The sequence below is a fragment of the Ostrinia furnacalis genome, unplaced genomic scaffold, assembly GCF_004193835.3.
Source record: "Ostrinia furnacalis isolate ACB-3 unplaced genomic scaffold, ASM419383v2 OfSCF2810, whole genome shotgun sequence".
In the NCBI taxonomy this organism is placed as follows: domain Eukaryota; kingdom Metazoa; phylum Arthropoda; class Insecta; order Lepidoptera; family Crambidae; genus Ostrinia; species Ostrinia furnacalis.
Genome location: NW_021133049.1, coordinates 230,384 through 252,290, shown reverse-complemented (window position 1 = coordinate 252,290; position 21,907 = coordinate 230,384). Strand labels below are relative to the sequence as shown.

At 35.1% G+C, this 21,907-nt stretch overlaps 2 non-coding genes across 2 annotated transcripts; both read left to right on the top strand.

The window, feature by feature from the left end:
* The first annotated feature begins 13,780 nt into the window (after positions 1 to 13,780).
* Positions 13,781 to 13,852, top strand: TRNAG-UCC (transfer RNA glycine (anticodon UCC)). The gene has a single exon. It is a non-coding gene; the product is annotated as a tRNA-Gly (tRNA).
* Positions 13,853 to 21,171: 7,319 nt separating this feature from the next.
* Positions 21,172 to 21,243, top strand: TRNAG-UCC (transfer RNA glycine (anticodon UCC)). The gene has a single exon. It is a non-coding gene; the product is annotated as a tRNA-Gly (tRNA).
* Positions 21,244 to 21,907: the final 664 nt, after the last annotated feature.

Below are 21,907 nucleotides of genomic sequence, written 5' to 3'. Positions count from 1 at the left end.
TAAGTCAAAGTCAGAGTCAAAATTTATTTATTTGTCCAGGCTATCTATTTATTTATTTATTTTTATTGGGCTATCAACATGAGATACAGCATTAAACACAATAAAACAAAAAATTAAGCCAAAGGTCTCTAGCTAACTGCTCCCACGCAAACAATAACCACAGCATACATAATACATATTATAATGTAAGCAACCCGTGGACTTTACACAATACAATAACATAATACAGTAATCACAACTTTGAATTTAAACCAAAAACAGCAGAAGAAAGAAAAAACAGTAATAAAAAAATAATAATAATAAGAGGCTTCTTATATGCATGCCACCAGGGGCAGTCCAGCACTCGGGTATCGAACTAGCGAACCTCGAATCGGTATTCGATGTGCATTTCGAGGTCATAACCCAGTGTCGAGGGTCACGGACCTTATAATTTATCCTTGTACCTTGTATATTTGATGGTAGAGCATGGTTTATGAAGATCACGATAGTTATTTTGAAATATTTATAGAAACTTAGAAACTATCCTAGATTTTTCTCGAGGTATGAACCTCATCTAATAGTTCAGTAGTGCATGAAAGGTTACAGACGGACATTGATGGATCGTTCGTTCGTTTCAGCCGAAAGACGTCCACTGCTGGACAAAGGCCTCCCCCAAAGATTTCCACAAAGACCGGTCCTGCGCCGCTCGCATCCAGGCACCTCCCGCGACCTTCACCAGATCGTCGGTCCGCCTAGTGGGAGGCCCGCCCACGCTGTCTTCCGGCTCGTGGTCGCCACTCAAGAACTTTCCTGCCCCATCGATAGATATGAATGGATAAATAGGTAATTATCGTTTTTTAACCAGTTTTGATTTTTCGAGTTGCGGGAACTATTTCTGCCTGATGTCATAAAAAGCTCTGTCTTCTAGCAGAGATTTGGTCAGCAATGTAAATAGGCCCTGAACTTTTTTAAATTACTGGAATGCCATGTCACATGACACATGCATGACTTTATTTTCAAATCTATGAAATTATTTAATTCAGGAGTAACTAACAAATAGATTGACTATTCTATTTTTGAATTTTTAATATTAGTTGGTGGATAAACAAAGAAAAAGAGGCATTAGAAAAATTCCCACACAAAAACCAAAACTCTTAATCTAACTCCAATGACGTCACTAATCTACTTCCAAATATTTTAAACGCCAACTTATCAACCGCCTTATAAGCTTACCATAAGCTAGATAAGTAATTAGTGCTTACAACAGAATAAACTACACATTTTTGTTGGAATATCGCCCTCATCACAAGCACATAAGGTGGTCAGTATTTAGCTTGACGTGCCCTCTGTACCGATGCCAAGATTAACTTAAATCTGTGGTTCTCAAACTAAAAAAAAATACACCCCAAGGGATATCAGAGGGCTTAGTGTGAGTTTACATCAAATATCGTCACTAGTGAGCGCGTAAAAATGACATTCAATGTATGACGGTTTGTACAGCGCCCCTAGCGGAAACTTTCAAGAACTAAAATTTTGTCATACATTTAATGATTTTTACGCGCTCACTAGTGAAGACGTTTGATGTAAACTCACACTAAGGCCCAGTTTTTTGATTCGTAGTTAAAATAACTAATTGTTAAATTTTGCTACTAATGGTTAAATATTAACAAAATGTAAACAAATAGTTAAAAAATGTACTAAAAGGCAAGCTAACCATTGTTCGAAAAACATTTTTTCTGATATTTAACCACTTGTCATTTGACATCTGTCAAATTTGACCATTGGTTATTTTAACTACGAATCAAAAAACCGGGCCTAAGCCCTCTAATCTAAACAGGTTAGGGCTTTTTCCCAGAGTTTTGCAGTAATTAAAAATTCAGACGGATTGGGTTTTTTCGAGACACTGTGTACAAACAGAATCCTGCAAAAACAGTACCTGAAAAAAAAAGGATGTCTTCATGGGAACAAGCCCTTACCAAAAACATTTAATGACATTACCGTATGGTATAGTTTAAGTATTAAACCAGTGTTTAACGCGCGTTTAACTTTTGGTGGTATCCCGGGGTTAGGTTCTAAACCATATGGCTGCTAGATTGTGGTCCTGAATAGGCTAGAACTAGGACAACTGCTTCATAATAGCCATATGGCCTAGCTATCTTTATATTAATGGTTTGTGGAGTTCAGGATATCTTAATGTTAGACAGCAATTGGGAATAATCCTGAAGCAGGGCACGTGCTACTTTAAATGGACCAATTAAATTATGGAAATAGTTACCAACAAACATACANAACATACATTATTTAATTTTGTTTAGTGTAATTAAATAGCTCTTACAAATGGTTAAATGCTCTTATGGAGCCTTTACATGTCTCATTATTTTTGCCTAACCAGTGCTTTGAAACAAACCTTTGACAAGTGCTGAGAAGAAACGCCGCAACAAACTTAGTCACCAGTCACTACTGTTTGTGTCTTATTAAATTAATAAATGCAAAATAATTTCAAATTTAATTAATAAATACAAAACCTATTGCGAAAATGTTACTTTCAATTTAGAAGGTCTGTTTTAATAATCCGTAAAACAGGATATTTATTGCAAGAATTATTTTAGTTAATTAATGGCTTAACATAACTGGCCTAGTTGTCAAAATGTAATCTAATTATCGCTTTATTTCAATTTAGAGGCAATCTAGCCTTTTTAACCGACTTCAAAAAAAGAAGTTTTATGTTGGAAATTGACTATATGTCAGTGGTTCCCAAAGTTGTCTGGGCTACTACGACTCATCTAATACAAGTTCCCAAACTCGGGACCCACCTATAGGAAATTTCGGCCGCTGCCCAGCAGTTGGGATCGGTAGGGGTGGTGTGTCGTTCTACAGGCAGGGCCCACTCAATGTTCGCTCGCGACCCACCACTGGGTGCCCTGCCTGCTGTATGTATTTTTTTGTAATTTAGTCTCTAGTTTTCTTTTTTTTAGTCGACAAAATGTCGCACTAGCTAGTACTTAATTTGTTTAAAAAGAAGAAAGAAAGAAAAGTGGCTAAGTATTTGTTTGAAATATTTATAGTGGGGGCGGGCCAACTTTGAGAAATTATGCCTGAAATGATACTGAATGTTTCATTAATAGGGTTTAGAGAATTTATTTCTTAGCTTCAACCGACAAGGTTACAAGTTTTGTGCTAATTTACTTATTTATCAGTAAAAAACTTTACTGTAAAAAATATATTTGTAGGTACATAAAAAGGTTACAAAAGGCGAACTTAATGCCATATGGAATTCTCCCTCAGTCAACCTGTAGGCGGTGCGGAATTATTTAATTAGCCTATAATCATGATTCCTACATACATAAAATATATGTCTAGTAAACTGTACCGAAGTAATGAACGTATCTACTTCGGCACATGAGTCGTTGCTCCAATTTTTGTCACTTTTTATAAGAAACAATAATTATAACGGGTTCGTGGCCGGCTTCTGATGATTGGCCATACTGTGGCCATTGGCCATACAGAATGTCAGAGTTGAGAATTAAAAGCTTTACTTTATTTCCGAGAAAAAACTTGGTTATTTTAGCATTTTACAAGTTTTTAAACTTTCGCGTTCCATTTCAACTAAAATAGACGTTAAGACCCGTTTCTTTCTATTTTATTTTACAAGTGTTCCATTATTTATTTTAATAAAAAATAACTGACTCCAAAAACTACCGAATCCATTTTGATAAAAAATGGAGACTATTTTTTTAAAACAATCAGTCAGTTCACACCTTTGACCATTGATGGATTTCTACAAAAAAACATTCAGACGAATTGGTAACCTCCTCCTTTTTGAAGTCGGTTAAAGTACTTCCAATACAATCATTGTTTAACGGATTTAAGATGATTGATTATAATGATGTAATGACGATTGATTTCTTTCAAAATAAACAAAAATGAACAACACATTGTACTGCGTATTTCGGTCACTGGCATAGTAGTTGGCGATACAATGCCCGCTGCGGTTGCAGGTTTGACTCCTGCAGGGAGCAAATTTTGGTTGAGCTTTGTATATTTTATACGGCACCATTTAGCCCTGAAGTTTCAGGTAAGTAGTCCTATTTTCATGAATAAAACACTGTATGTTTTAACTTAAATTGCCTCATCTTAATTACAAATATCCAACAATAACATCTTAAAAGTCCCTCTAATCTGACTTTTGTAACAAACCAAAGAAAAAACACAGTCAATATTCAACTATACTTNAACATACATTATTTGTTTAGTGTAATTAAATAGCTCTTACAAATGGTTAAATGCTCTTATGGAGCCTTTACATGTCTCATTATTTTTGCTTAACCAGTGCTTTGAGACAAACCTTTAACAAGTGCTGAGAAGAAGCGCCACAACAAACTTAGGTACTAGTCACTACTCTTTGTGTCTTATTAAATTAATAAATACAAAACCTATTGCGAAAATGTTACTTTCAATTTAGAAGGTCTGTTTTAATAATCCGTAAAACAGAATATTTATTGCAGGAATTATTTTAGTTAATTAATGGCTTAACATACCTGGCCTAGTTGTCAAAATATAAAATTTAATTATCGCTTTATTTCAATTTAGAGCAATCTAGCCTTTTTAACCGACTTCAAAAAAGAGGTTCTATGTTGGAAATTGACTGTAGGTATGTATTTTTTTTTCATTTCATTCATTTCTTTAGTCTCCAGTGTCGTTTTTTAGTCAACAAAATGTCGTATTAGAGCTTAATTTGTTTAAAAAGAAGAAAGAAAGAAAAAAAAAGAAGAAAAGTTCCTATTTGTTTGAAATATTTATAGTGGGGGCGGGCAACCTTGAGAAATTATGCCTGAAATGATACTTAATGTTTCATTAATAGCGTTTATAGAGAATTTATTTCTCAGCTTCAACCGGCAAGGTTATTTTTTGTGCTAACTAATATCAGTTCAGAAGTGGAAGAAGAAACTTACCTAAAAAAATAGTTGTAAAAAAATATATTTNCTATATTTCTCTCAATAACGAATTCGATATATTTAACGCATTCAATAATCGCCATCGACAAAAAATATTATAAGTCTTACCTCATTTCCATAACCACTAGCAAACATCACTCAACCAACATCAGAGAATCACTTATCCTAACCACACAAAACGATACAAAAATCCATCAATTTACTACCAACTTAGATAAAATTATGTACTGGCCGGAAAAAAATAAAAACCGCCACTTTCAAAAACGAAAAAATAAGAAAATATCTGTCACTTCTTATCACAGATAAAAACAAAAAACTACACAATTAAATTAAAAAACAAAATACTGGCTAAAAACAAAATCGAAAAGAAAACTAAAATACAACGCTCATCTTCGACGACTCAATGACAACTGACCAGAGATACGAAAACGAATGCGAAGATTCTTTCAAAACAATCATTGTTTGACATGACGTAGACAAAAGATGGGAGGACAATGGACAGCTAATTGTCGAAATAGTTCTGCTATTTTATTGACATGCGTCATCGTAGACAGGTAGAAAAAGTAAAGTTGGACCAAAATGGTACTTTACTGATGCAAGAGTTTTTTCGTTGGGAATTCAAGTATTTTCGGTATAAAACCCTTAAAATCAAAAGGTAAATCTTGATATTATGACTTAATATGGTAAAAAGTGGGTATAAGGTAATTAAACAAATTAAAGTTCATAAATAAACACATATAAACAAACAAATTAAGTAATCTATCGTTAAATGAAGTAAATAAAACGTTTTTACACGGCATACATAGATCACTTAATTAATTAATCACTTGACGTGAAAACTAAGTAACCAATTAAATAAATTAAGGTTGTGTTAATGAAAATAAACACATTAGGTTTTTACAAACAAACAAATCAGACTAATCGTATACCTTTTAATTAATTAACAATATTAAGACTCTAAACACGGCATTAAAGTCAAAATCTTAATCTATGATAACATTATAAAGATTATTTTGATTGTCTGTTTGTATTGAATAGGCTCCGAAACTAATGGACCGATTTGAAAAAATATTTCACCATTAGAATCCTACATTATTTCTGACAAACATAGGCGGTACGAAGTTCGCCTGGTCAGCTAGTTCATCATCATCATCATTTCAGCCACAGGACGTCCACTGCTGAACATAGGCCCCAGTGATTTCCACAAGGCCGGTTGGTAGCGGCCTGCATCCAGCGCCTTCCTGCTACCTTTATGAGGTCGTCGGTCCACCTTCTGAGTGGATAGTTATAGTTTTTCATTTCACATTTGACCCTTATCGCTGCATTAGACGTTTCCTTTCCTTACTTAATATCGATAACGTGTTTTTATATCGCTCAGTCATGTGACTTTTTGACACGGGACTATTCTAACCTCTCGTTCCCACCGCTGCGACTCCTGTGTAGCCAGGATCTACAGCTTGACCGCCAATGTGTATCATCTAGTACCAAATAAATATTTTTTCTTTCTTTCTTTCTTTCAATAAAAAACCAACAAGTGAAGTTTTAAGTCAACGCAATGAAATGTGACTTTTCGATAGGCGTTTGTTTTTGTAGCAAATAACCACGTGACTTCTCTACAACGTCGTTCGTGCGTCGGCTTTGGTCAAGCGGATTAATAAACTAAAGTGGTACGCCACAATTTCAGGTAGAAAATTTTTTTGATGGTTTGAAATATGCAATGCAAAGTTTGTAATCCTTTTGAATACTCAAAACTGGTGTTTCAAACTTTATTTGTTACACTGATAATGGGGAAGCAGATGTTTTCGAAATTGGTAAAAAAAAATAGTTTTATTTAAGAGGTAAGAGTCTGTTGACTATACTTTTTTTTTGTGCATAACAAGGCAGGTATTTGACCACAATCGCACCTGATGTTAAGTGGGATGCAGTCTAGGATGGTCTTAAAAGAGAACCTATTACAACAAAATTAGATACTACAGTGTTAAGTATGATATGCCTTCATCCAGGTTTGATTGCTTTAAAAACTATCTTTGGACACAGGCCACTACCAACCGGGTAACATGGACAGCATTGGGGGAGGCCTATGTTTAGCAGTGGACTTCCTATGGCTGAGATGATGATGATGATGAAACTATCTTATAAAATTCACTCTTATTGACTTAAAAAATGACTTTTTCCCATAAAAAATAGAGTGTCTTTAAAGTCAAAAGATAAAACTCGAACTACTTGCGACTTTAAGAGACAATTACATTCTAATTCTACTTTTTCTGCCAATACTTTTTGCTCTAGGTTTGTTTTTTGTTACGTTCACTTCTTATTGTTCGAAGTGATATCAATTACATCTTGATGGCTTCATTTGATTAAAGTATTGGACAGCTATAGCTTCTTTAGTAAATAATGATTGTTATAGCCAATCTGTACTGCTATATGCGAAAATGACTATGTCTGTTTGTCTATCTTGCACTAGCTGACCCGGCGAACTTTGTTCCGCCTTAATGGCAATAAATAAGCAGACTTTTTTTAAAATTTCGAACGGGATAAAAAGTATCCTATGTCCTTCTCCTGGCTCTAAACTACCTCCCTGACAATTTTCAGCTAAATCGGTTCAGCCGTTCTTGAGTTATAAGCGAAGTAACTAACACGACTTTCTTTTATATATATAGATTATCTCACATAATCTCTATGTACGTAATCTAGACTCAGACAAAGTCTACTAGCAAAAAGTCTATATAAAACCCCAGGTATAAACTAGTCAAAAACATTAGTTAGAATGCATAAATATTGTTATTTTATTGCAAGATCTTACAATGACAGAATAGCTCTTGATTTATATGTTTTTAAATGCGTCATAGAGAGAGGCAATGAGATGACGCCATCTTGCAAAAACGGGGAAATCCTAAACGACAAAAGTTTAGCAACAGAAATCTTTGATTTTGTGTGAATGACCCGGAATGAAAAAAAAATATTGGCCAGTTAGTAAATACGAATTTCAACGCAAATTTTCCCTCTCTTTCTCACAATCCTCCCGATGATGTCATAAAAGGTCTAAGGAACGAATATGCGAGCATCAGGCCTCCCCAACCCGTCTAGCCAGCGTGGGGAGTGTAGGACAAATCCTCCATTTGCCTTTGGTAAATTAGAGAGTCGTGTTCCTGCAGTAGAGACTATATGACCTGATGATATAATTATACAGGGTGTTAGGTAAATGGGTATATGAGCCGACACTAGCCTATGTTAACATGGTCATGGTATGGTGAAGTCAGAAAATTGATGTCTTTATTTTAATTATTTTAATTTTGATACAAATCGGATTTTATAAAAAAAAATTGTATGAAAATTAAAAAAATTAAAATGATGAAATCAAACTGACTTCACCATACCATTTATATGACCATGTTAACATGGGCTAGTGTCGGCTCATATACCCATTTACCTAACACCCTGTATACCTATATGACTTGATGATATAACATAGCAGAACTATAATGAGATACATTTGTATCTAAACTGATAGATCTGTTACCTAATAAATACCTAATGGTTGGTGGTAGGACTTGTTCTAAGTCCGCCTGACTAGCTAACACCATCATCGACATTACAACAATGTTAACAGCATTGTTGTGTTCCGGCAGTTAAGAGATAAGATAGCCAGTTCCTCCGTGGTTGAGGATTCCGGGTGAAGCTCGCTTCCACCTTCGGCCAGATCGTCACTTACCATCAGGTGAGATACAATTACAGGCCAAGAGCTTCCTCGTTGTGGAAAAAAAAGAAATGACAGTACCTTAATACCGTAAATCAGAAAGAGTCATGCTCCTGCAATGGAGAGTAAATGACCTGATAATGAACTGTTATGGTATGTTCAATTGGATATGAAATCATTCGATATAACCGGATCTGTTCTAATAACTAAATTAATACATTGCTAAAACAAAGTCTAGATTATTATAAACAGCTATTTCGGTTCATAGACTACACGTTGACGCACTAGGCTAGACTTGTGTTCCACAGAAAGCGATTTAATAAGCATTTAATAGTATTTAAAGGGTACGTAGCTTAATATGGAAACTCACGTAGACACTTTTGAATAAAATATAATATATTGTAAAATCTCCTATTTTACTACCTGACGTTCTCCTGACATCAACAACCTGGTTACCATCGCAACCGCCGTAGCCTATACCCGGCGCAAAGAGTTTTGCTTACCGCTACACTACCCCCCCACGAAGAAAGATAGCCCACGGCAAAAAAAAACAAAAAAAAAAAAACTTGGATCCACCATAAGAAAGAAAAAGAAAAAAAACATATGAAACTGCGGGGACTTTAAACCTCACCCTACGGGGGCCTACGGCCTGACCGAGTGGTATAAGCCTTCGTGATTGGTAGAGGAGGCACAATTTCACATAGCTGGTATTACTCAGGACATCACCAAATACAGTCATGTCATTTCCATGTTAGACACCCGGGTGGCTGATGAAATCGAAGATATAATGGGGATGTTGCCTGGGTCAAAAAGCAAGAGTTTTAATTAGTCCGTCAGTTAACTTATCAAAAAATACTCTACACGTATTTTTCACTTTTTCAAACTAATGAAAATTTAAAGAGATAAAGCGCCCCAAAGTTCATAAGAAGAGGCCCGTGACGTCAACGCTTGCTTAAAAATGCCGCACGTTGTGACNTTTTTTTTATTTAATAGAAAAAATAATGGCAGGTTGAACCAACAAGAAGGTTTTAGTTTATCGGTCATAATAATCTTCTTGACAAGATAAATCGTCAAAAAACTTTGATCTGAATAATTTTGAACTTTACTGACGAACAGTTAAAGATTATTTTCTCTAACTCGAGATTATTCTGTAACATAGTTTCAAAAGGTAATATGTGCTCGCGATTCGTTGAAGGAATGAATTTGAAAACTGACGAACCTTTTCATTCCGTGACTGTACATAAAAAGGTTACAAAAGGCGAAATTAATGCCATATGGAATTCTCCCACAGTCAACCTGTAGGCGGTGCGGAATTATTTTAATTAACCTATTATAGTCTAATGATTCCTACATACATAAAATATATGTCTAGTTAACTGTACCGAAGTAATGAACGTATCTATCGGCACTTGAGTCGTGCTCCAATTTTTGGCACTTTTTATAAGAAACAACAATTATAACGGGTTCGTGGCCGGCTTCTGATGATTGGCCATACTGTGGCCAGAATGTCAGAGTTGAGAATTAAAAGCTTTACTTTATTTCCAAGAAAAAATGTCCAAGAATTACCTACACTTGGTTATTTTAGCATTTTACAAGTTTTTAAACTTTCGCGTTCCATTTCAACTAAAATAGACATTTATTACGTCCTCATACAAGTGTTCCATTATAAATTAATTTTAATAAAAAAATAACTGACTCCAAAAAGTTTGCCAAAAAGTTTGTTTCAGTTAGGTATTTTGATTTTAAAACTAAAGTACTGAATCAATTTTGATAACAAAAATGGGGACCGATTTTTTTAAAACAATAAATAGGCCAACCAACATCTTTGACCATTGATGGATTTCTACAAAAAAACATTCAGACGAATTGGTAACCTCCTCCTTTTTGAAGTCGGTTAAAGTACTTCCAATACAATCATTGTTTAATATACGGATTCAAGATGATTATAATGATGTAATGACGATTGATTTCTTTCAAAATAAACAAAAATGAACAACACATTGTACTGCGTATTTCGGTCACTGGCATAGTAGTTGGCGATACAATGCCCACTGCGGTTGCATGTTTGACTCCTGCAGGGAGCAAATTTTGGTTAAGCTTTGTATATTTTATACGGCACCATTTAGCCCTAAAGTTTCAGGTAAGTAGTCCTATTTTCATGAATAAAACACTGTATGTTTTAACTTAAATTGCCTCATCTTAATTACAAATAACCAACAATCACATCTTAAAAGTCCCTCTAATCTGACGTTTGTAACAAACCAAAGAAAAAACACAGTCAATATTTAACTATATTTNAATGGAGCGGTTCATACCAGCGCACATTGAATTAAACCTGAAAAAGAAATGACAGGATTTTGAATTACAGGTAAAGGCAAAATTTTATATTGAAGGCAGAAATCAAAAGATGTACCAACGTTGTTTGTAAATCAGCCCAAGCCGCAACCTTCCGTTTATTCGTGTTAGTGTCTGTATTTTTATTTTCGATTGCATTTACTCTTTCTTTCACCAACTCTTTCAGCAAATACTGAAAAGCAAACACTAGGCGTCAAACATAAATAAAACCATGCTACAAAAATTAGTAGGCACTTTATCAGGCTAAAAATAAGTACTACCTTATCTTCCTCCAACCAGTTTTCTGATCGTTGCCTTTTAGGCGGTCTGTTCTCCTTCGTCATGGACATAATTAGTATCCGATGTAACTAGCCGGGTCGTCGTAAGAGCTTATTGCAGAGTACAGGGTAAGAGGTACAGAATCCAGAACATACAATCCCAAGTTTTATAAAAGTTTGATAAAACTTGGGAGTTGATCGAAAAAACCGAAAACTTTATTAAATTTTCGTGCCAAATGTCAATGTCAGTAAGTAAAACGTCACAGCTGCCAATTTTTTGTTTTTTTTTTCTGCGATTTGTCTATGATTTTACATGGTCCATCAAGTTAAATCACCAAAAAAGCTGTTTTCGTTCATTCTTTTTGTATAGTCTGTGGAAAGAAAATATTAAACTCTGTTTTAGCTATCAAAGGTTTATAAACGATTATGAATAACGTTTTTTATCAGAGGTTTATAAGAGTGTTTTAAGCCTATCAAACGTTTTAGCTAATGTAGGTTTTAAACCTATATTAGCATTTTATTATGAATAAGACCGATAATAGAGTCGTAAAAATTAAAGAATCATCGGTAAACACTGTTGTACCATAAATATAGGATAATAACTGAGCGTTTTAGCACCAAAAACATTTAATTTTTAAACTTGAAAAAATGTGAGAATGGTGATTAATTGTAACATACGACATTTCGCTTCTGAAATTATCAAGTGTTCCAAATTATGATATGAGCTAGCATTTAAGTTTTTTAAGGTACGTTTTTAAAGTTAGTTTAACGTGAGTTTTGTCTTAGCGACTATAAAAATATTTAGTACAATGCAATGTGATGTCGACTTCTAACTAACACAGATACTACTAAAGCGATGCAAGTATAGCTTGAAGTGTAGCACCAGGTTTACTATACAAAGATCACAGTAAGCAGGTCAATGGTAAGTGTGAAACAATTTTAACGTGGCCACGACCAAGGCCTTTCTTTAGATAAAAAGAAAACCGTGAAGATTGACATTATTCTATTGATAGATAGAGGAAAAAAGTTGCTTAGTTTTTAGGGAACAGGTATATTCTTTATATTATGCTGTTTAATACTACTTCACTGGCCTGCAAAAGAAACTATCAAACTTTTAAAATTTCAATAATTTTGAAGGTACAAAAGATATTATGCTTCCGAAATAATAAGGACTTTACTTATTTATTAGAAAGCTGATAAGATTTGCTATAAAACTTTTTTTGTTTTTTAATCTCTACCATTTATAGTTTAGGAAAAAATGAAATTTAAAAAGTGTACCTACTTAGTTTTGGAAGCCAGTGTAGTTGTTAGTTGCTGGATTTTTTTCTTCAGAAATAATGCCAGTTAATAGGTACTTATTTTGTTGTAGTAGTTAGTTAGTTCATCACACTCTTAGTTAGGTAGTTCATCACAATAGTTCTGCAAATGACAGGGTCTCAGTCTCTGACACTCTGCTATTATCGCCTTTAATTAAACAAGATCTTCGCTAGGGCACTACCACTTTCACATTATTCACACATTTAACTAAAATGTTGTATAGGTAATATTTGTGTAAGTTATCATCATAAAGCCTAATGGCTGTCAACTGTTGGATAGCCTTAGAAAGCACGATCTTCCGTTTGTTTCATCTAGTCGCTACCTTTCTGAGGTCGTCTGTCCATCGAGCAGGTGCACGTCCTACGCTACATTTGAGTGACCTCCATGGCCAGGTTAGGCCTATTTTTAAAAGATAAACAAATCAGTGAATCACGGACAAAACCCGGAGAGTGCGTAAATACCACGTGCGTCCCATCACGTTCGCTTCGCCCCAAATAATGCCGTATTTTTACCAATACTCAATACATTTTCTTTTTTTTTCCAACTCTTTTTAAAGATGTCATTGACATCCAAATCACACGATGTCAATACCTACGCAAGTTTTAAGAATACGTCACCAATGGCATTTCTTGACTCTTTGTATGTAGTATCTACGCATACACAGCAACTGTGAGTGTGCTAGATTCACGCGTGCTCACACCAAAACACGCATATACAAACTAATTCACAAAAGCTTAATAATCATCATCAGCAGGTCATTTACTCTCCACTGCAGGAGCAGGCTATTTCGAATTTACCAAAAGCGATTGGAGAATCTGGCCTGCACTCCTTGCGCTGGCCTGACAGGTTTCGGATTCCTGATGTCCGCACTTATTTATTTAGTAGAGTAATTTTGCTCGTTGAATAGTGTTTTAAAGTGACGTACGACGACGTACCTTACTTTAATTAAAACAATGATCAACAAGTGTGTAACTTTTTATTAGTAAGGGGTTAGTGATTTAGAAAATACTTTTTAACCTAAGTAAGGTTTTATTTATTACATTCATAGATATAGTAACAGTTTTGGCTTTGACCTTGAATTTGGTAAAAAATGTGGTCTACTTATAAAACCCATACAGTTTTATGTACACAGTTGTATGGCTAAAACGTAGGAACATCTGTGTATACTTTGTTAAAGACTTTTGAAATAAAGATTTTACATTTAACAATCTAGAGAAGATGCGTTGGTGGTGTAATGGTCAGCATAGTTGCCTTCCAAGCAGTTGATCCGGGTTCGATTCCCGGCCGACGCACACTTTTGCAGTTTTTTTTTAAACTGGGGAATTATTTCTTAAGTTACTTATAAAAAGACAATTTTATGTATAGAACTGGCTCACTTTCGTCTCATTTATTTTTAAATCTAATTCAGTGCATTAAACTTTGAAATACAGAACCTACTAATGACTTCAAACATGGTCATTTCCACACAAGCTATCTCAATTGACTAGTGTTGTAACTTCCCCAAACCTCGATGCACTAACTGTCATTTTCGCAACAGCTTCCTGTCAAAATGTAATGTCAACAATCTGTAAATAGTTCAAACAATGTTGTCGACCTTACTATCACTGAAATAGAACATTATCTATACGACGTTCGGGAATGTATTTTTAAATTGCCAGAACGCTAGGAAAGAATATTTGAGTACGCAGGAATGTTTGTGTGTCAACTGTTAATATAAAAAAAATGCTGTGTGGTCCAATAGCAGGTACTTATCCCTATTTTCAATTGGAAACATATTCCAAATTCTAAAAGAGGATTAAGCCTAACCTAACAGTTCGGCTAGTTGAAGTTTAGAAAGAAGAAAAAAGATAGGAACAAATACATATTAGGAGCATAGGTCGCAAAATGAAAATGTATCACAAAATGTTATTGCTATGTAAGAACCTTTTAAAAAAAGAGCAGAATTTCAATAGCGCACATAGCCAAAAGCTCAATATAAAAGCACTGAAAAAGCAGATAACCGTAGCATAAGAAAACACACTCTACTAATTAAAATTTAAAAACACGTCCCGACGCACATTATTATAAAACTAGCGGCCGCCCGCGAGTTCGTACGCGTGGATCCCGTTTTACCCCTTAGGGGTGGAGTTTCGTAAAATCCTTTCTTAGCGGATGCCTACGTCATAACATCTACTTGCATGCCAAATTTCAGCCCGATCCATGCAGTGGTTTGGGCTGTGCGTTGATAGATCACTATGTCAGTCAGTCAGTCACCTTTGAGTTACTCGTATATATGTATATTTAGATTTTATATTGACAACGCTAGACGGTCAATACTCGTAAATGCCTGGACACTTTAGTCGCCAATTGAGCTTCAGGGGGTAAACCAACGATTACTCCTTGTTAGCTTTTACGACGGAGGAATTGAATATCGTAGAAATATCGTAAATGTGATCATGGTTCATATTAGATACCAGTTAATACAGTGATGGTAAACAAGCTTAAACTTACATATCAATAAAGTTTTAGTTTAGTTATTGGTGTTATGTTAGCCGCTGAGAAGCATTTTATGTAATAGGCACTAACTTTACTTACATAACAATACAGTTTTTTATTTCAGTCAATGAGCTAGTGAACGCCAGACCTACGTCATTTTATAAAAGCTGAAAGTTTGTCAGCGTATGCTCCCAATATAGGATATAATATTGGTGAATTATGAAGTTTGGGTCATCGTGGCTTTGGGAGCTACCATAAAAAAACTATCCGGTAAGGAGTTGGAACTGTCAAAACTGTCGTCATTTGTTTTTTACTTTTTCTGTAATATGCATCAGTATGGGTAGATGAGCCCTAGACCTAAAGCATATTTTTTGTCATTTTTTATTTAATTTTTCTGTAACAAGCTCAATCAATATGGATCAAATTGAGCTAATACATTTTTGATGAAAACATCCCAAAAAATCCCCAATATTCCCGCCATCTCCCGGAAGTTTAAGACCATAAATCTGTTTAACGTCGCGCTCACTTGTGTAAACGTGCCTTTACGATTGTTAGAGTTTTAATCACCATCCGACGCAATAAAACTAATTAAATCTTTAGCGATAAGTTGCTGGTATGCGGACATTCCTTGTGTTGCAAGAGTTTGTTATTTTAACAGTAAATATGTAGGAGTATGTAGTCAATGCGAAGAATTGCTATGATACGAGCTTTTGCCTGAGGATTCACTTGCGTTTTATCGGTCTGTCACAGAAAGTCTCTTAAATAGGTTTTTAAAAAGCACTTTTACACGTCCTAGTATTAACCGTACCACTGTTTTAGGACAATAAATGGGCCAGTGCTTAGAAGCAGCGCAAGAAACTCAGTCACTATCGTCAGACTCTTTTTCAAAAGTTTAGTCTTAAATATACAGGGTGTTAGGTAAATGGGTATATGAGCCGACACCATACCATTTATATGCCCATGTTAACATGGGCATATAAATGGTATGGTGAAGTCAGAAAATTGATATCTCCATTTTAATTATTTTAATTTTCATACAAATCGGACTTTATAAAATTTATTTTGTATGAAAATAAAAAAAATCAAAATGATGATATCAAATTNACTTTACTCATGCAAGAGTTTTTTCGTTGGGAATTCAAGTATTTTCAGTATGAAACCCTTATAATCAAAAGGTAAATCTTGATATTAAGAATTAATATGAAAAAAGTGGGTATTAGGTAGGACTAAACAAATTAAAGTTCATAAATAAACACATTAAAATAAACCAACAAATTAAGTAATCTATCGTTAAATGAAGAAAATAAAACGTTTTTACACGGCATACATAGATCACTTAATTAATTAATCACTTGACGTGAAAACTAAGTAACCAATTAAATAAATTAAGGTTGTGTTAATGAAAATAAACACATTAGGTTTTTACAAACAAACAAATCAGACTAATCGTATACCTTTTAATTAATTAACAATATTAAGACTCTAAACACGGCATTAAAGTCAAAATCTTAATCTATGCTAACATTATAAAGATTATTTTGATTGTCTGTTTGTATTGAATAGGCTCCGAAACTAATGGACCGATTTGAAAAAATATTTCACCATTAGAATCCTACATTATTTCTGATAAACATAGGCGGTACGAAGTTCGCCTGGTCAGCTAGTTCATCATCATCATCATTTCAGCCACAGGACGTCCACTGCTGAACATAGGCCCCAGTGATTTCCACAAGGCCGGTTAGTAGCGGCCAGCCTCCAGCGCCTTCCTGCTACCTTTATGAGGTCGTCGGTCCACCTTCTGAGTGGATAATTATAGTTTTTCATTTCACATCTGACCCTTGATAACGTGTTTTTATGTCGCTCATTCGTGTGACTTTTCGACACGGGACTATTCCCACCTCTCGTTCCTACCACTGCAACTCCTATGTAGCCAGGATCTACAGCTTGACCGCCATAAAAACCCAACCCGTGAAGGTTAAGTTTGTCCCGGGGGAAAGTTAAACTGTCATTGGACCCGCAACGAAATGTAGCTTTTCGACAGGCGTTTGTTTTTGTTGCCAACAACCACGTGACTTTTCTACAACGTCGTTCGTGCGTCGGCTTTGGTCAAGCGGATTAATAAACTAAAGTGGTACGTCACAACTTCAGGTAGTATACTTTTTAGATGGTTTGAAATATGCAATGCAAAGTTTGTAATCCTTTTGAATCCTCAAAACTGGTGTTCCAAACTCTATTTGTTACACTGATAATGGGGAAGCAGATGTTTTCGAAATTAGTAACAAAAACAGTTTTATGTGAGAGGTAAAAAAAAGCCTATTGACTATACATTTTGGTCTTAAAAGAGCCCCCATTACAACAAAACTAGATAGGTACCACAGTGTTAAGTATGATGTGCCTTCGTCCACACTTGCCTTTAATAAAGTTTGATTGCTATAAAACTATCTTTTAAAATTCACTCATAATGACTTAAAAAATGACTTTTCCTCATAAAAAACAGAGTGTCTTTAAAGTCAAAAGATAAAACTCGAACTACTTGAGACTTTAAGAGACAATTACATTCTAATTCTACTTTTTATACCTACCAACACTTTTTGCTATACGTTTGTTTTTTGTTACGTTCACTTCTTATTCGTTCGAAGTGATATCAATTACATCTTGATGGCTTCATTTGATTAAAGTATTGGACAGCTATAGCTTCTTTAGTAAATAATGATTGTTATAGCCAATCTGTACTGCTATATGCGAAAATGACTATGTCTGTTTGTCTATCTTGCATTATCTCGCTTAATCTTTAAGTACGTAATCTAGAATCAGACAAAGTCTACTAGCAAAAAGTCTATACAAAACCCCAGGTATAAACTAGTCAAAAACATTAGTTAGAATGCATAAATATTGTTATTTTATTGCAAGATCTTACAATGACAGAATAGCTCTTGATTTATATGTTTTTAAATGCATCATAGAGAGAGGCAATGAGATGACGCCATCTTGCAAAAACGGGGAAATCCTAAACGACAAAAGTTTAGCAACAGAAATCTTTGATTTTGTGTGAATGACCCGGAATGAAAAAAAAATATTGGCCAGTTAGTAAATACCAATTTCAACGCAAATTTTCCCTCTATTTCTCACAATTCTCCCGTGAATGTCATTTAAGGTCTAATGAACGAAGATGCGAGCGTCAGGCCTCCCCAACCCGTCTGGCCAGCGTGGGGAGTGTAGGACAAATCCTCCATTTGCCTCTGATAAATTAGAGTCGTGTTCCTGCAGTGGAGACATAAATGACCTGATCTGTTACCTAATAAATACCTACCTTATGGTTGGTGGTAAGACTTGTTCTAAGTCCGCCTGACTAGCTACCACCATCTTACCTAAGTCTGTCGCCATAGCAACAATGTTAACAGCATTGTTGTGTTCCGGCAGTTAAGAGATAAGATAGCCAGTTCCTCCGTGGTTGAGGATTCCGGGTGAAGCTCGCTTCCACCTTCGGCCAGATCGTCACTTACCATCAGGTGAGATACAATTACAGGCCAAGAGCTTCCTCGTTGTGGAAAAAAAAGAAATGACAGTACCTTAATACCGTAAATCAGAAAGAGTCGTGCTCCTGCAATGGAGAGTAAATGACCTGTGTGCCTACCATGAGTTTACGTTAGGTGAGCTCGCTAGCGAATACGTCAAAAAATTCTATGAAGATTTTATTTCTTGAAAGTAGCCGCTAGGGGCGCTGCACAATATGTCATACATTTAAATGTCATTTTTTTACGTAGTCGCTAGCGAGCACACCTAACGTAAACTCATGGTAGGTACACTGATAATGAACTGTTATGGTATGTACAATCGGATATGAAATCATTCGATATAACCGGATCTGTTCTAATAACTAAATTAATACATTGCTAAAACAAAGTCTAGATTATTATAAACAGCTATTTCGGTTCATAGACTACACGTGACGCACTAGGCTAGACTTGTGTTCCACAGAAAGCGATTTAATAAGCATTTAAATGTGTTATGGTCAAACTCAAACTTATCAAACAATTCAATAAATGTCGGCTATCTACGAGTATTGCTTTGAAGTAAAGCAGACCTTACTTTTTGTCAATAGAATTTTAAGAACAAAATAAAAACAAGCTTTTATTTATTGTTTGAACTTGACACAACATGTTTTAATACCACAGAAGAGAATCAAGGGTCAAGTGTAAAAAAGACGCCTTTATACAAGGAAACAATACTCATAGAGTAGTAAAAAGTAAAGAATCATCGGTAAACACTGTTGTATCATAAATAAAAGATAATTATCTGAGCGATTAAGTAACAAAAACATTTAATTTTTAAACTTGAAAAAAAATGTGAGAATGGTGATTAATTGTAACACACGCCATTTCGCTTCTATTATCATGAACATTATCAAGTGTTCCGAATTACGCTATGAGCTAGTATTAAAAAATTTTAAGGTACGTTTTTAAAGTTAGTTTGACATGAGTTTTGTCTTAGCGACTATAAAAATATTTAGTACAATGTGATGTCGACTTGTAACTAACACAGATACTACTAAAGCGATGAAAGTATAGCTTGCAGTGTAGCAGCAGGTTAACTATACAAAGATCACAGTAAGCAGGTCAATGGTAAGTGTGAAACAATTTTAACGTAGTGGCCACGACCAAGGCCTTTCTTCAGATAAAAAGAAAACCGTGAAGATTGACATTATATTTTGTTCTATTGATAGAGGAAAAAAGTTGTTTTGTTTTTTAGGGGACAGACTAACTAAGGGGACGGGTAAATAATTTATGGAGCTAAGTACTAGGCCGGTTTAATAGGTGACAAATGACAATATGTTGCATCAGCGTCGGTCTACCAATTCGATTTTTTTTTATCCACAACGAGGAAGCTCATAGCCTGTATCTCCAGTGTAATCCAGCACTATTGTCGTGAAAGCCTAACAAAAGTTTATGTTTAGTTTAGTTGGAGATTTTAACGTGATTATTGTAATTTGGTTACTTCTTGGATTTTTTAAGGAAGGAGCTGTCACTTTCACATTAGTAACGTTGTATATTAATGACACATAGTTAAGTGTATCATCATCATTCAGCAATGGTAATCTACTACTGAACATAGATGCCACTCTTCCCTCATGGAACTCCAAAGCACGATATCCCGTATGCTTTCATGCAGCCGCCACCTTCGTAAGGTCGTCTGTCCATCGAGCAGGTGGACTACGCTATATTTAAGTCGTGATCTCCATGGCCAGGTTAGGCCTATTTTTAAAAGGTAAACAAATCAGTGAATCACGAACAAAACCCGGAGAGTGCGTAAATACCACGTGCGTCCCATCACGTTCGCTTCGCCCCAAATAATGCTGTATTTTTACCAATACTCGATAAATTTCTTTTTTGTTCCAACTCTTTGATGTGTCGTTGACATCCAAATCACACGATGTCAATACCTACGCAAGTTTTAAGAATACGTCACCAATGGCATTCCTTTTCTCTCTATATCACTAATGTATCTACGCACGCACAACTATGAGTGTGCTAGATTCACGCGTGCTCACACTAAAACACTCATATACAAACTAATACACGAAAGCTACGTAATCATCATCAGCAGGTCATTTACTCTTCACTGCAGGAGCAGGCTATTTCTAATTTACCAAAAGCGATTGGAGAATCTGGCCTGCACTCCTTGCTCTGGCCTGACAGGTTTCGGATTCCTGATGTCCGCACTTATTTATTTAGTAGAGTACTTTTGTCCCTTAGAAAAGTATTTTCAAAATCACTAACCTCTTTACTTAATAAAAATTACACACTCGTTGAATAGTGTTTTAAAGTGACGTACGACGACGTAACTTACTTTAAAACAATGATCAACAAGAGTGTAACTTTTTATTAGTAAGGGATTGGTGATTTAGAAAATACTTTTTAACCTAAGTAAGGTTTTATTTATTACATTCATATATATAGTAACATTTTGATGTCACAGTTTTGGCTTTGACCTTGAATTTGGTAAGAAATGTGGTCTACTTATAAAACCCATACAGTTTTATGTACACAGTTGTAAGGCTAAAACGTAGGAACATCTGTGTATACTTTGTTAAAGACTTTTGAAATACAGATTTTACATTTAACAATCTAGACAAGATGCGTTGGTGGTGTAATGGTCAGCATAGTTGCCTTCCAAGCAGTTGATCCGGGTTCGATTCCCGGCCGACGCACACTTTTGCATTTTTTTAAAAACGGGGGAATTACTTATTCATAAATTATTTCTTAAAGTTACTTACTTATAACAAGACGATTTTATGTAAAATGACGATTTTAAATAATGTAAGAGAGCTGGCTCACTTTCTTTTATGTAAAATCAAATTCAGTGCACTAAACTTTGAAATACAGAACCTAATAGTGACTTCAAACGGGGTTACTTCCTCACAAACTATCTCAATTGACTAGTGTTGCAACTTCCCCAAACCTCGATGCACCAACTGTCATTTTCGCAACAGCTTCCTGTCAAAAAGTCAACAATCTGTAAATAGTCCAAACAATGTTGTCGACCTTACTATCACTGAAATAGAACGTTTATCTATACGACGTTCGGGAATGTATTTTTAAATTGCCAGAACGCTAGGAAAGAATATTTGAATACGCAAGAATGTTTAGTGTGTCAACTTTTAATAGTAAAAATTGACATGCGATTGCAGCAGAGTAGAATAGAAGTTAAAACCCCTCGGCTCTTCCCGTGGATCTCCTGTCTAGAGGAAAGAAGTTAGCAGATCTCCCCATTTTATATTGGGAAAAAAATCCAAATTCTAATTATGGATTTGGCTAGTTGACGTTTAAAAAGGAAGATAGAAACCTAGGACTTTACACAAATATTAGGAGCAT